The sequence below is a fragment of the Ceratotherium simum genome, chromosome 38 (assembly GCF_057802395.1).
Source record: "Ceratotherium simum simum isolate JZ-2026a chromosome 38, ASM5780239v1, whole genome shotgun sequence".
Taxonomy (NCBI): Eukaryota; Metazoa; Chordata; class Mammalia; order Perissodactyla; family Rhinocerotidae; genus Ceratotherium; species Ceratotherium simum.
This window is the reverse complement of record NC_141937.1, coordinates 18,447,008-18,459,137: the sequence shown is the minus strand read 5'-3', so window position 1 is coordinate 18,459,137 and position 12,130 is coordinate 18,447,008. Positions and strand designations below refer to the sequence as shown.

The window sequence follows — 12,130 nt, the reverse complement described above, 5'->3', positions numbered from 1 at the left end:
GTTTCTCAAATGGTAAGCAAATTACACCCTATCCTCCAAGACTCAGTGGCACTAAAACTAGTCAATGTGGGTTTTCAAGATCTTCCAGGTGTGATCAGTATCTACACCGAAGCCTCATTTTGTTCTAGTTTGGTTCAGCACTAGCAGAGGTTATAAAACTTATACACACCCACCCACCCACACACACACACACACACACAACTGGGTGGGGAAAGATGATCTCAGAATCAAGACCTCCTATTTGGAGGCTAACACCCACCTGACCTTGGAGCACTTGCTTTCTTGCTTTTAGGATGAGTGGTCCTTCCCTGATTGTAGCCCTGGCTGACTTATTAAATTAGAAGCTGTGTGTGCACTGCTCTGGAATTCACTTAAGTCTAGACTCCTTTCTATAAACTTTACTCTGATTCCCACTTTGTGGAACAAAGTGGATGCCTTTCATGCATCCATCTATCTGTGTATCCGTCCACCCACTCATCCATCAGACTATCATTTTCTAAGCACCTACTGTGTGCCAGACTAAGGTGCTGGGCATATGAGGCTCAATAAAGTCCTCCAGAACATTTACAACTAAGTGAGGGAAAAGGGTGCATTAAAGCTACAATTACAACCAGTGAGGTAAACATAATGGTTGCATGATGCTCAGGATTTTATGAAGCCTCAGATGTTGAAAAGTAGCTTGTGGGGAGCATGTGAAGGAAGACTTTACAAACAAGGATACATATGAAATGAGGTTTTTTTGTTTTTGTTTGTTTTTTGTGAGGAAGATCAGCCCTGAGCTAGCATCTGTGCTAATCCTCCTCTTTTTGCTGAGGAAGACCAGCTCTGAGCTAACATCTATTGCCAATCCTCCTCCGTTTCCCCCCCCCCCCCAAAGCCCCAGTAGATAGTTGTATGTCATAGTTGCACATCCTTCTAGTTGCTGTATGTGGGATGTGGCCTCAGCATGGCCGGAGAAGGGGTGCGTCGGTGCGCGCCCGGGATCTGAACACGGGCTGCCAGTAGCAGAGTGCACGCACTTAACCGCTAAGCCTCGGGGCCGACCCCCCCTGAATTGAGTTTTAATGAATAGAATTATCCAGAGAAATAAGATGGTGAGGATGAGGGGATGAAAGGAGGTAAAGAAGAAAAGTATTACCATCAAGGAGGTAGCAGGATAAACACATGGGAATGAAAAGCACTTTACTGTGTGCAGGGAACTGCAGGCTTACACTTGGTGCTCAATTAAAGTGTGAGCTGGAGACGATGAGAAATGAGAATCGCTAAGTAGGAAGAGTTCAGATATCTGTGGGCCTAGGGTCCCAAGCTATCCCTTCGTATTCCACAAGACGACAGTCAATGTGCTGCAAAATAAGCTTCTACCATCAAATATTTTTGCTCTGCTCCTCAAGCACTCTCAGAGTCTGTCTTCAGACACTGGTGCTGTATTCCCAGTGTTTCATAAGGAGACTGGAAGGTAGATGGTCTACGTCGGCAAGAGATTTCGGAAGCGTGTGCTTGGAGTCTGAGCCTGGGAAACCTGCTCATCAAGAGGGTCTCTTTTTGAGGCTTAGATATGGTTTTTACTTTAGGAATCTGGACTTACTTGGATTATTTATTTGATAGATGTTTTTTAAATGGTAGGTGAATCTCCTTTTATGAGAGTTTTGACAGCTTTCAGTGAAATATAGTTTTGTCAAAAATGTTTGACTTACCAGCATCATATATTTTGTTCTGCCAAGCCAGTCAAAAATGCCAACTATGCAAATTGCTAATAAGGAATAAATATTAAAGTATATTATAGTATGAGTATAGTTATAGTATATATAGTTATAGTATGTAGTACAGTTATATGTTAAAGTATTTAAACAGATAAATATGTTAGTAATGGGCATTCATTTAAACAATAAGAATTTATTGTGTAATATAGCAGTGCCCTGCATGCTGGAGTTACAGTGCTGAGCAAAATGTGCTCAGTGCATAAAAGCACAATTCATATACTTATTGTTATTCTTTGTTACTGTGAACGTTACCTTAAGCATTATTTTCTACACTTCCTTCATAAAAAGAATCAACAGGAGTTGTAAAAAAGATTAATGTTATGAGGCCCCTCTGTTTGGAAGTCTGATACAATATTATCTGGAAGGGCACAGGAATCTGGATTGTTAACAACATTCTTATGATCAGATATATTTGGAAAACACTTATCCGGTGGATTTTCCTTAGTGGCAATTTCTATAGGAATAGAATGTGTCAAAATTTGATGATTTTTAAAAATTTTAAAAAACAGATGAAAATACATTGAGGTTATCGTAGACATTGGAGAAAAATCAGTATTGTAATAAAAATAATTTATTTAGTATGTGCTAGTCAAGGCAAGATTTAAATTAGCTATTTCAGAATTATATTAAACCATTTTATGCCTTTGAATAACCCCTGAATTAATTAACCATAAAACACTGATAACTAGTTTTCTTCCTGTATTTTCTTTTTAAAAGGAAATGAATGAAAATACAAAGAAATGATAATTTTATCATTTTATAAATTCCAAAGATTAATTTCCATGTCCAGTCTAATTTGTGTGATAATGATATTCTGTCAACCTTAATTTTCATTCTTTATTTTCAGAGTTGGCTATGGTATATGTATTCACATTTTTCTTTATGCTTTGCTAGGAATTCTTAAAATAGGTGACATTTTAATCCAGAGGTGATGGAGAAAATATATCTGTGATATAAGCTGTGTGATACGTTCATATAGCTCCCAAAGTACCTTGCAATTCATCTACATGACAGCTGTTTTGAAGCTTAAGATCATTAGCACAGGAAACTTGGCAAGGACATAGGACTGGGTTATAAATATTGGCTTCGGATGTCGTTTTAGGACAAAGTTAAATTCTCTCAGGATATAGTAGCGTGGATTATATGAGAGATCCCAGTTGAATCCAGTTACTTGTGAGATTAATGAATTAGACCAAAGGAAAAGCATGAAATAAAATTTGAATTCATGTTGCCTTTGATTTTAAAAAGTTTTGGTAACAAAGTTGAAGGGTTTAATTTCTACAACTTACCAGTTGTCTAACATGAGGCAGGTCAACTTCTCTAAGGCTCATTTTCTTCCTGAGTGACGCTGGAGTAGACGGAGATTTTCACTTTATTTTTGCACAGTGCCTAGCACGTGCTAAGCTCTTCTCTTTCCTCTATCTTTTTCATGTTTTTCTTCATTTTCTCTCATCTTTCTCCTCTTCTTAGTCTATTATTAGTAGTGTCATCATCATTTTTACACGTTCACTGACACATTTCCTTACTTCCATTTTCTAAAGATTTTTCGGTTACTTGAATCCTTTTAAAAAATTGCATTTTAGCTCCTAGAGCAGCTGTAAGTAGAGCAAAAAATTGTACATTAAATCACTTTTTCTCAAATGTGATGTACATTTTGAATAATAAATACTATTTATTCAAATGTCTATTCTAAAAATAATTTGAGGCTCTTTATAAAATGACATGCATTCTGACAAGCTGAAAAAAAATAAGTGATAAAAATAAGGAGAGAAAGAATGAGATGAAGTCAGGGGACAGTTAATACACCAAGGAATGCCATAAAATAATGTGTATGAATTCGGACTTCAAATACGCCTTTGCTTTCCCTAGAAGCTAATGCATAAAGTAACAATAATGATAATAACAATAAAAATGATAATCACAAAAAGAGAGAATAAGGAAAATTATGTTCTATAAGTTACAGAGTTGGTAAGATGGAATCACATAGCAAGAACAGTAGCTGAGGACAAGCATAACCATTGCTGGTACTGAGAACAGAGAGAATGTTCTTCAGTCCCTATGAAGTACATACCGGCCCAGTCGTTCCTCCAGGAAATGACTGCGTTCCCAAGGGTTCTGGCTACAATGTATTTTGACTTTGGGTATTAGCATTGGGCCGAAGTAAGGATCAGTGAAAGCTCTTCTATATCTGGCGAAAACAAGATGGTCCCACTGTAGACCTCTATGATGATCCGAGAAGAGTAAGTTTTAGAGTGTCTTAGAGGGATGGCTTCATGGCATATTTTTCAATCCTCAATAAATCCCACAGATCCTGGTAAGGATTAGAGGGTAGTAAATTTAAAGTTATACTCCAATTAGTACTTGGATAGCAGAGACAACATATTGCCTATTAAAGGCATACTCATATAATAGTCATAGGACTGACATTTCGTAATGAACGGTTAGAAACTAACCAGAACTTCTGAACAGTCAGAAATTCATTTTATTTCCACACAGATAAACACAAAAGAGATACACGTTGTCAGAGTAAACATTTTCCTCAGGGGAAAAAAAAAATCCAGCTTTGCTCTGACACACAGGAAAATGGCCTGTGATGTTTTCCAGTCTAATGTTAATTTTGTTATAACTTAAAGCACATATTTAATAATCAATTCTAATTTTTTTCACTTTAATAATCAAATATTCATCTGAGGAAATACATATCCTAATACGTGTGTGTATAACTACTTAATAAAATCTTTGCAAAATGCATCTGGCAATTCTCATGGTCTTGGCATACTTGTTAAAATATACTAGGATATCTGGAGTCAACATAATCACTCTTTTATTTTTTATTTAATTTTTTAATTTTTTTGTAAGGAAGATCAGTCCTGAGCTAACATTCATGCCAATCCTCCTCTTTTTTTGTTGCTGAAGAAGTCTGGCCCTGAGCTAACATCCATGCCCATCTTCCTCCACTTTATGTGGGACGCTGCCACAGCATGGCCTGACATGATCTGAACCCGGGCCGCCAGCAGTGCAGCGCGCAAACTTAACCCCTACGCCACGGCACTGGCCCCCATAATCACTCTTTTATTAAGAAAGGTGGCATAATACTATGGAAAGTGCCAGAGACTGGAAGCAAAGAGATCGATGTTCTATTCCCGGAAATGATGTTAACTATCTGTGTAACAACCATCATCTTAGGCTAAGTTTTCTCTTTGGTAAAATGAGAGATTGGTAAGTGATAAACTCAAAGATCCCTTCCAACTACAAATTCCTATGAGTTCTCACTGATTTTAACCTTTAAGCAGCTGTACTTCATGCTTTTTAAAATTTTATTCAGTTGTGAGAACAACCATAAAAAGATGATTTCTCAGGTTTCACAGAATACAAATGGTAACTGTCTCTTCAAGCAGGAATGAAGTAATTACTCAATCAACAAAGCATGAAATGACCACCTAACAAACATCCAAAGGTTACATCAATAAGCAAAATGACTAATAAAAATCACTCATATCACCTGAGATGTGATCCTTATTTTGATCCTTATTTTAGAAATATAAAAACTAATAACCAGAAGATTTAAGTAAATTTCAAGGGTCATACATCTAGTAAGATAAGAGTTTGACTTTTGATTTTTCAACATCAAAAATTATGATTTTTTTCTAATAAGCCATGCTATTGATGACATGGATAGAGATTAGGGTTATGGCAGATAGAGAGATGATAGATAGAAAGATAGATAGATAGATAGATAGATACATAGATAGATAGATAGATAAATGATGGATGAAAGAAGGAAAGAAAGGAAGGAAGGAGGAAAGAAAGAAAAGAGAGAAAATCCAAAAGACATTCTAAAGAGCAAAACAACAGTACTCAGTGGTAAATTTTGTCAAAATTATTCTTGAAGATTGTTAGTTTTGTCATAGAAAGCATGCCTCATTAGCAAACACAAATCAAGTCACTAGTCTGAGAAAGTATCGCCCTGAAATGTGAAAATGCTCAATTTAAATGTAGACACCCATTGTTAGAGACGCAATACACCATATTTACCTTTACATAATTCGGAAAGAACCATATATGTGATTTTAAGTCTTTTCTGCCATGAAATTTCTGGAAATTGTCAAGTGGACTTAAAAAAAGAGGGAGACCCAGAAGACTGAAAAATGATTAGTTGTAAAGAGGACCCCCTGGTTCAGCAGATACGGGTCCTAGACCCTTGCTTTGTCACCACTTTCCTAAGTAGAGACATAAAGAGCGTTGATGGGGTTCAGGACATGCTCCATCAAAACATGGCAACTTGGCATATGGAATACTTTAAGCTGAAAGAATTTGAGAAGCAACAAGGGCAGGAAGGGTTTTCTAACTTTCCCCTGAAGCAGGTCATAAGGTCTTCATGTGAGAGGTGCCCTCCCTATACTGGAGGAAAGGAACATCCTCATCTCGGAAGAGGGAGGGAGGTGGAGAGGAATCTGAATGAGCAGGGATTGCTAAGTTTTCCCCAGTTTACTGCACTCGCCTCATTCTCTTTTTGTTCTATCACGTTTTCCCACCACTTTCTACTCTTCATCAAAATGAGTAAATAAACACTGAGATTAACTGTTTATTTGGGTCTTCATTTCCTTATGAAGTCTCCTGTGTCATATAAAACTTACATTATATAAATTTGTATGCTTTTCTCGTTATCTGTCTTTTGTTACAGAGACTCAGCTGAGAACCAAAAGGGTAGAAGGAAAAAGATATTTTTCCTCCCCTACAGTATAATACTTTCAGACTTCAGTTTCTGCATATGTGAAATCTAGAGATTGGTCAAAGTAGTATGGAAGGTCCTGTCTGGTCAATAACATTCTAAGATTTTATTAAAATAATTAGTTGTAAAATAGTTATAAATAGATACAGAAGGAAGGGAGAAAGGGTAATATTTTACAAAACATAGTAGGGCAAGAAAGACCAAATTCTAGAGTAACAATGACCCTCTCCCAAGAGTTTTTTCTTTGTAGGAAACATATCTCAAAATAGCAGGTGACAGCCCCAGTGTGAGTGAGGGATTTAACACCTGTCTCATTTGTATGTCTTGTATCACCTTGCAGAGAAATCACTATAGTCTAATAATTCCCATTAAATACTATAAAATAATAAGAATTTTCAGTTAAACGTGTGTACTGCAAACTTTTGTAAGTTATGTTTTATAAATTATTTTATTTTGAGGATGATTGGCCCTGAGCTAGCATCTGTTGCCAATCTTCCCCTTTTCTTTTTTCTCCCCAAAGCCCCAGTACATAGTTGTATATCCTAGTTGTAGGTCCTTTTAGTTCTTCTGTGTGGGACGCCGCCTCAGCATGGCTTGATGAGCCGAGAGTATGTCCGTGCCCGGGATCTGAACCGGCGAACCCCAGGTGCCAAAGTGGGACATGTGAACTTAACCGCTATGCCACCGGGCCGGCCCCTGTAAGTAATATTTTAAACTGGATTGAGTATCATTACAGAATTCCAAATACAGAATGTGAAGGAAATGAACTGTCTACATTTCAAGCAATATCTTTATTCTGAAAACCTGAATCTAAATCCTCAGTAGTACTAACCCTCTTTCCTAAAGGATTGGAAAGAAAATTCCACTATCTTATGTATTTCCACAGTTAATTGTGAAACTTTCAAAATATTGCCTGATTAACATATAAATTATATGGCATTGACAGTGATTTCTATTTTTTTTAATCTGTATAAATACAGTAACAGTCAAGATAACCGGCATCTGGGATAATCTCAACTCAAAGAATTTGCAAGGGGGAGCCTGAAAATATTTCATGTGCCTTAGGTTCTGTACATTTGTATATGAAAATAAGTATCCTGAAGATTTAAGGCGAAAAACAAAACTAAACTTCATTAAACAACAATCACAAAAATCCATAAGCATTCCCATCAAAGACTTTCAAATGGTAATTACCACCCCCAACCAACAAATTCAGGGTTGGAGAATCTACGACCCTCAGTAAAAGGTGTGTTTAGGTTATGGGAGTCTATACTATTATCCCTGACATGAGTTTTAAAAGGGACGATTGCAATGAGTTGCTTTTGACAGAGACAATGATTTTCGAGATTCAGATCTCAAAACATTTCAGAATGACTTATTTATGGTACGCTCATTTAACTACAGACTATTTGGATATTTATATTGTTGCAATTTCATTCACTTTGTAACTAGGGTTGAGAATAAAGCACCAAACTTATATTGGACATCCAGACGTCACTGCTAACCACAGACTCACATTCTTTTGCTATTTATACCGTTTGTTTACTTTTTGCATTTCCTCAGCTTGGACAGGGACTTTCTGCTTCTAGTCAATTTCACTCTTGTTTTTGGCACATGAGTAAATTTTCCAGTACTTCTGGAAAATGTTACATCTAACAAATTCTTAGCAAAGAGATGATGGAAACGTTCCTATTGGGATTTAATAAATTGGGTGGTGATAGTTGTCATTATTGTCCCAGGAGATAACCACAGTAACCAAAAACATGTCCCAATTGTCTCTAGTAGGCTGGATAAATGGTCCCTCCTTTCTTTCACCCCTACCCAACATCACCATGCAATACTACTATCCCATTCTTTAAAACAAAAGCGGCCTCCAAGGTTAGCCTGGCAACAACTTCTACATACTCCAGCCCCTTCTGAGTTTTCTGAATGATTCATTGAGAATTTCTGTCAATACTGTAGGCTGGAGAACTTAACTCTGGTCTCCACTGCGTACAATTAACTCTGGTCTCTTGTCAGTTACCAAATTCTTTTATGTTTAATCACATCATGTTATTTAAAATGAAACTTTGGAGCACCATAAATGTATACTTTTTTTTCCTTCAAAAACTGCCAAAAGGTAAGGGGATATTTTGTTTATAACAAGTTATAGCTCTTTTGGAGTAAACATACTCTGTTCAAAGGGAATCTAGGAATTAATTCCCAGATCAATACTCCTCCAACACCTTCATTTAGTATGCTTGCAAAAGAGGTTGCCTTATTCAAATCCCAGTGCTTCTGCTATTATTGTAGCTGGTGCTCTCAACTTTATCTACCAGCTGGTTAGAAGTAAATGTTACTTGTTTTATTGCTCAGTCAGAAGAAAATTTCCACACCAGTGCAGCCAAACTAAAAATGAATAGGAAATTATAAATACAGCTTGGGGAGGAAGGAAAGACTATTTCCTTTCAGCCACTCTCAATTTGGCTCCGACTGTATTATGACAAATATCGTGCTGCCTCAATCTGTGGAAAGTGTTCCTATTGTAAAACTCCCAGTGCCACCTCTCAACACGGCACTGAGACACCATTTCCCACCAAGAATTCCGTGGAACACTCTGCATCCCCAAGTGGCTTTATATCTCAGTAACATCCAATCTCCGTCAAAATCTTTAGTTCAAAGGTTGCAATTACTGCTTATAGCACAAACATAATGAGTCACAAGATTTTTATATCATTATAATGGAAATGCCTGTGACCACTTTGGTGTCTGTTTTAATGCCCTTTTGCACCAGGGAATAACTCATCAGCTATTGCTAAAATTTCCCAACATGTATCAGGAAGGGAAGAGGCTAAAGAAAGATTATGACCTATTTTGATAGGAATCTAAAATACTTCACGATTAATAATTTTGCCCTTTAAGTCTACATAGAGGAATAAATATTTCCTTGCACACTTGCATTCTCAAATCAACCTTAAGTTAAAGAGGAAATAAAGTAATTTTACATTACAATAATAAATCTTCCATGTTATCTTCTAAAAGTTTTATAATGTTACATTTTTACATTGAAATCTATGATTCTTTTGAGTTGGTTTTTTTGTAAGGTATGAGGTTTAGGTTGAAGCTTAGGGCCTGGTGAACAGATCTGCAGCATAACATCGAAAGCATGATCTATAAAAGAAAAAAAATCGATCAAATAGGCTTCATCAAAATTAAAATTGTTTGCCCTCCTAAAGACCCTATTAAGAAGATGAAAAGACTAGCTATAGACTGAGAGAAAATATTTGCAGACCACATACCTGACAAATGACTTATATCTAAAATATATAAAAAACTCTCAAAATTCAACATTAAAATAATAATCCAGTTAGAAAATGGACAAAGGCACGAAGAGACAATTCCCCTAAAAAGATATACACACAACAAATAAACACATGATAAAATGTTCAACGTCGCAAGCCATCAAGAAAATGCAAATTAAAACTACGATGAGATATCACAATGCATGAATCAGAACGGCTGAAATTTTAAAAGTTACAACAAAAAATGGTGGCCATGATGTAGGGAAACTGGATCTCTCATTCATTGCTGATGGGAATGTAAAATGATAGAACCATTCTAGAACATAATTTGGTAATTTCTTACAAAAGAAAACATACACATTCCATAAAATCCAGCAATGGCCTTCCTGTACATTTATACCAGAGAAATGAAAACTTGTGTCCCCCCAAAAAACCTGAATATGGTTGTTTATAGCAGCTTTATTTGTAATAGCCCAAAACTGGATCTACGAAAATATCCTTCAATAGGTGAAAGATTGAACATACTGTGGTACATCCACGCTATGGAATACTACTCAGCAATAAAAAAAGAATGAACAATTGATATATACAACAGCTTACATTGCTCTCAGGGCCTTATGCTGAGTGAAAAAAAGCCAATCTAAAAAGGTTACATCCCATATGTTTCCATCTATATAGCATCCTTGAAACGACAAAATTATAGAGATCAAACACGGATTAGTGGTTGCCAGCAGTTGAGGATGTTGAGAGAGAAGGAATGTGTGTGACTATAAAGGGGTAGCATGAGAGAGATCTTTGTAGAAATAAAATAGTTCTATATCTCAATTGAAGTAGTGGTTACACAAAACCACAAATGTGATAAAATGACACAGAACTATAGTACACAACTGTACCCGTGTCAAATTCTGGAGTTTATATTGTACTATAAGTATGTAAGATGTAACCATTGAAGAAAACTGGGTTAAGGACACACAGGACCTCTCTGTACTATCTTTCCAATTTCCTGTGAATCTATAATTTTTCCAAAATAAAAAATTATTTAAAAAATCTTATCAGAAAGGCTATCCGATAATTATCACAAACATCTTATGCACAGGCTGTTGGACACACTAATTCCTCTCTTAGATCGAAAGTAACTCCATCAAAGTTATTACATAGACTTTTAGGCTTGGCTTGGCATATTTTTATCCTAAAAATGAAATCTTTACATGATGTTATTTAAAACTAAGTGTAATAGTGGACTCCTCTTGCTTATGGCTGCCTGTATTCATTTTCACTTCCTCTAACAATAGCAAGCTATGTTGGCGAGGGGAGTAATAGTCTGCACCCTTCCCCATGTAACATGGTCCAGGTAGGGCCTTGGTCCCCATCTGCTATGATTAGCACCTGACCTAGGCAGCCAATAAAAAGACTTCAGGCTCCTGGCTAGAGCAATTGCTTTAGGCATGAGAAATGTGAGCCATACTGGTCAATCTAAATCCTTCTGAGATTAATTCATGCACTTTGAACCAAGAGTGCTCTTATTTTTATTTATTTTTGTAATCATTGACCATTTGTTTATAAATTTGTAGCTTCTGGTCACATGGAGAAGGTTGGCCTGAGAATTAAATCAATAGGCTAGCATCACCCTTGAGTCAAAGAATCTCTTTGTTTCTTTATGTTTTGCTTAAATTAGTCTAGGTTAGGTTTTTGTTACCTATATTCCAGGGTCCTGATAAATATAGCAAACCAAAAATATAGATATTGAAAATATTCTATCATCACTTATTATAATATTTTTATTTGAAGAAACTAAATAGAAAAGATGTATGCCAATGATTCTTATTTGTAAGTGAATTGAGAGACTGGATAATATTAAATGAAATATATATATATATATAATTGCTGATGTTTGATTTATAAAATTATAATATCATATAGTTCGATTACTTATAGATTTCTTTATTTATACTTGCCTCCTTCCACAAAAATTTGAGGTCAACATTTTCCTGAATATTCTAATGATAAATATATTTCTCCAGTAAAATTTTTGAAATTCTTTTTATTGGTTACCTGGTTTTAAACAAAGTATATTTCAGAAATTTTGCTATACTCCCAATATAAATGAGAACTTGATTTAGAATATCATTTATCACATGATATTATGGCGATAAGTGTTACTTCTTTTAAAAAATTACAAGAGCAAATCCTGAAGTCCTCTATTATCATATGGGCATGTTTTGACTTCATTTACTCCCACTTCAATAATATATTATTTTAATTCAAAAATATTTTTAACATCTGTCAACCTATGAAAAAATAAAGTATAATTTTGAGAGAATGTTCTGATTTTGCACATGAAATGTTAGCTTCAAATG

The 12,130-nt window shown here is 35.7% G+C and overlaps 1 long non-coding RNA gene across 2 annotated transcripts in view; it reads right to left on the bottom strand.

Moving 5' to 3' along the window:
* Positions 1 to 1,018: 1,018 nt before the first annotated feature.
* LOC147912256 (uncharacterized) overlaps positions 1,019 to 12,130 on the bottom strand; it is a 71,024-nt gene continuing 59,912 nt past the window's right edge. Inside the window, exons 3-5 of one of the 2 annotated variants that reach the window (XR_015550136.1) lie at positions 3,832 to 4,071; positions 3,050 to 3,355; positions 1,019 to 1,750 (exon numbers count right to left, since the gene is read on the bottom strand). This is a non-coding gene — a long non-coding RNA (uncharacterized LOC147912256). Of the gene's footprint in view, positions 1,751 to 2,550; positions 3,356 to 3,831; positions 4,072 to 12,130 lie in introns of those variants that run through there. The other variant, XR_015550135.1, reaches the window with a different exon arrangement.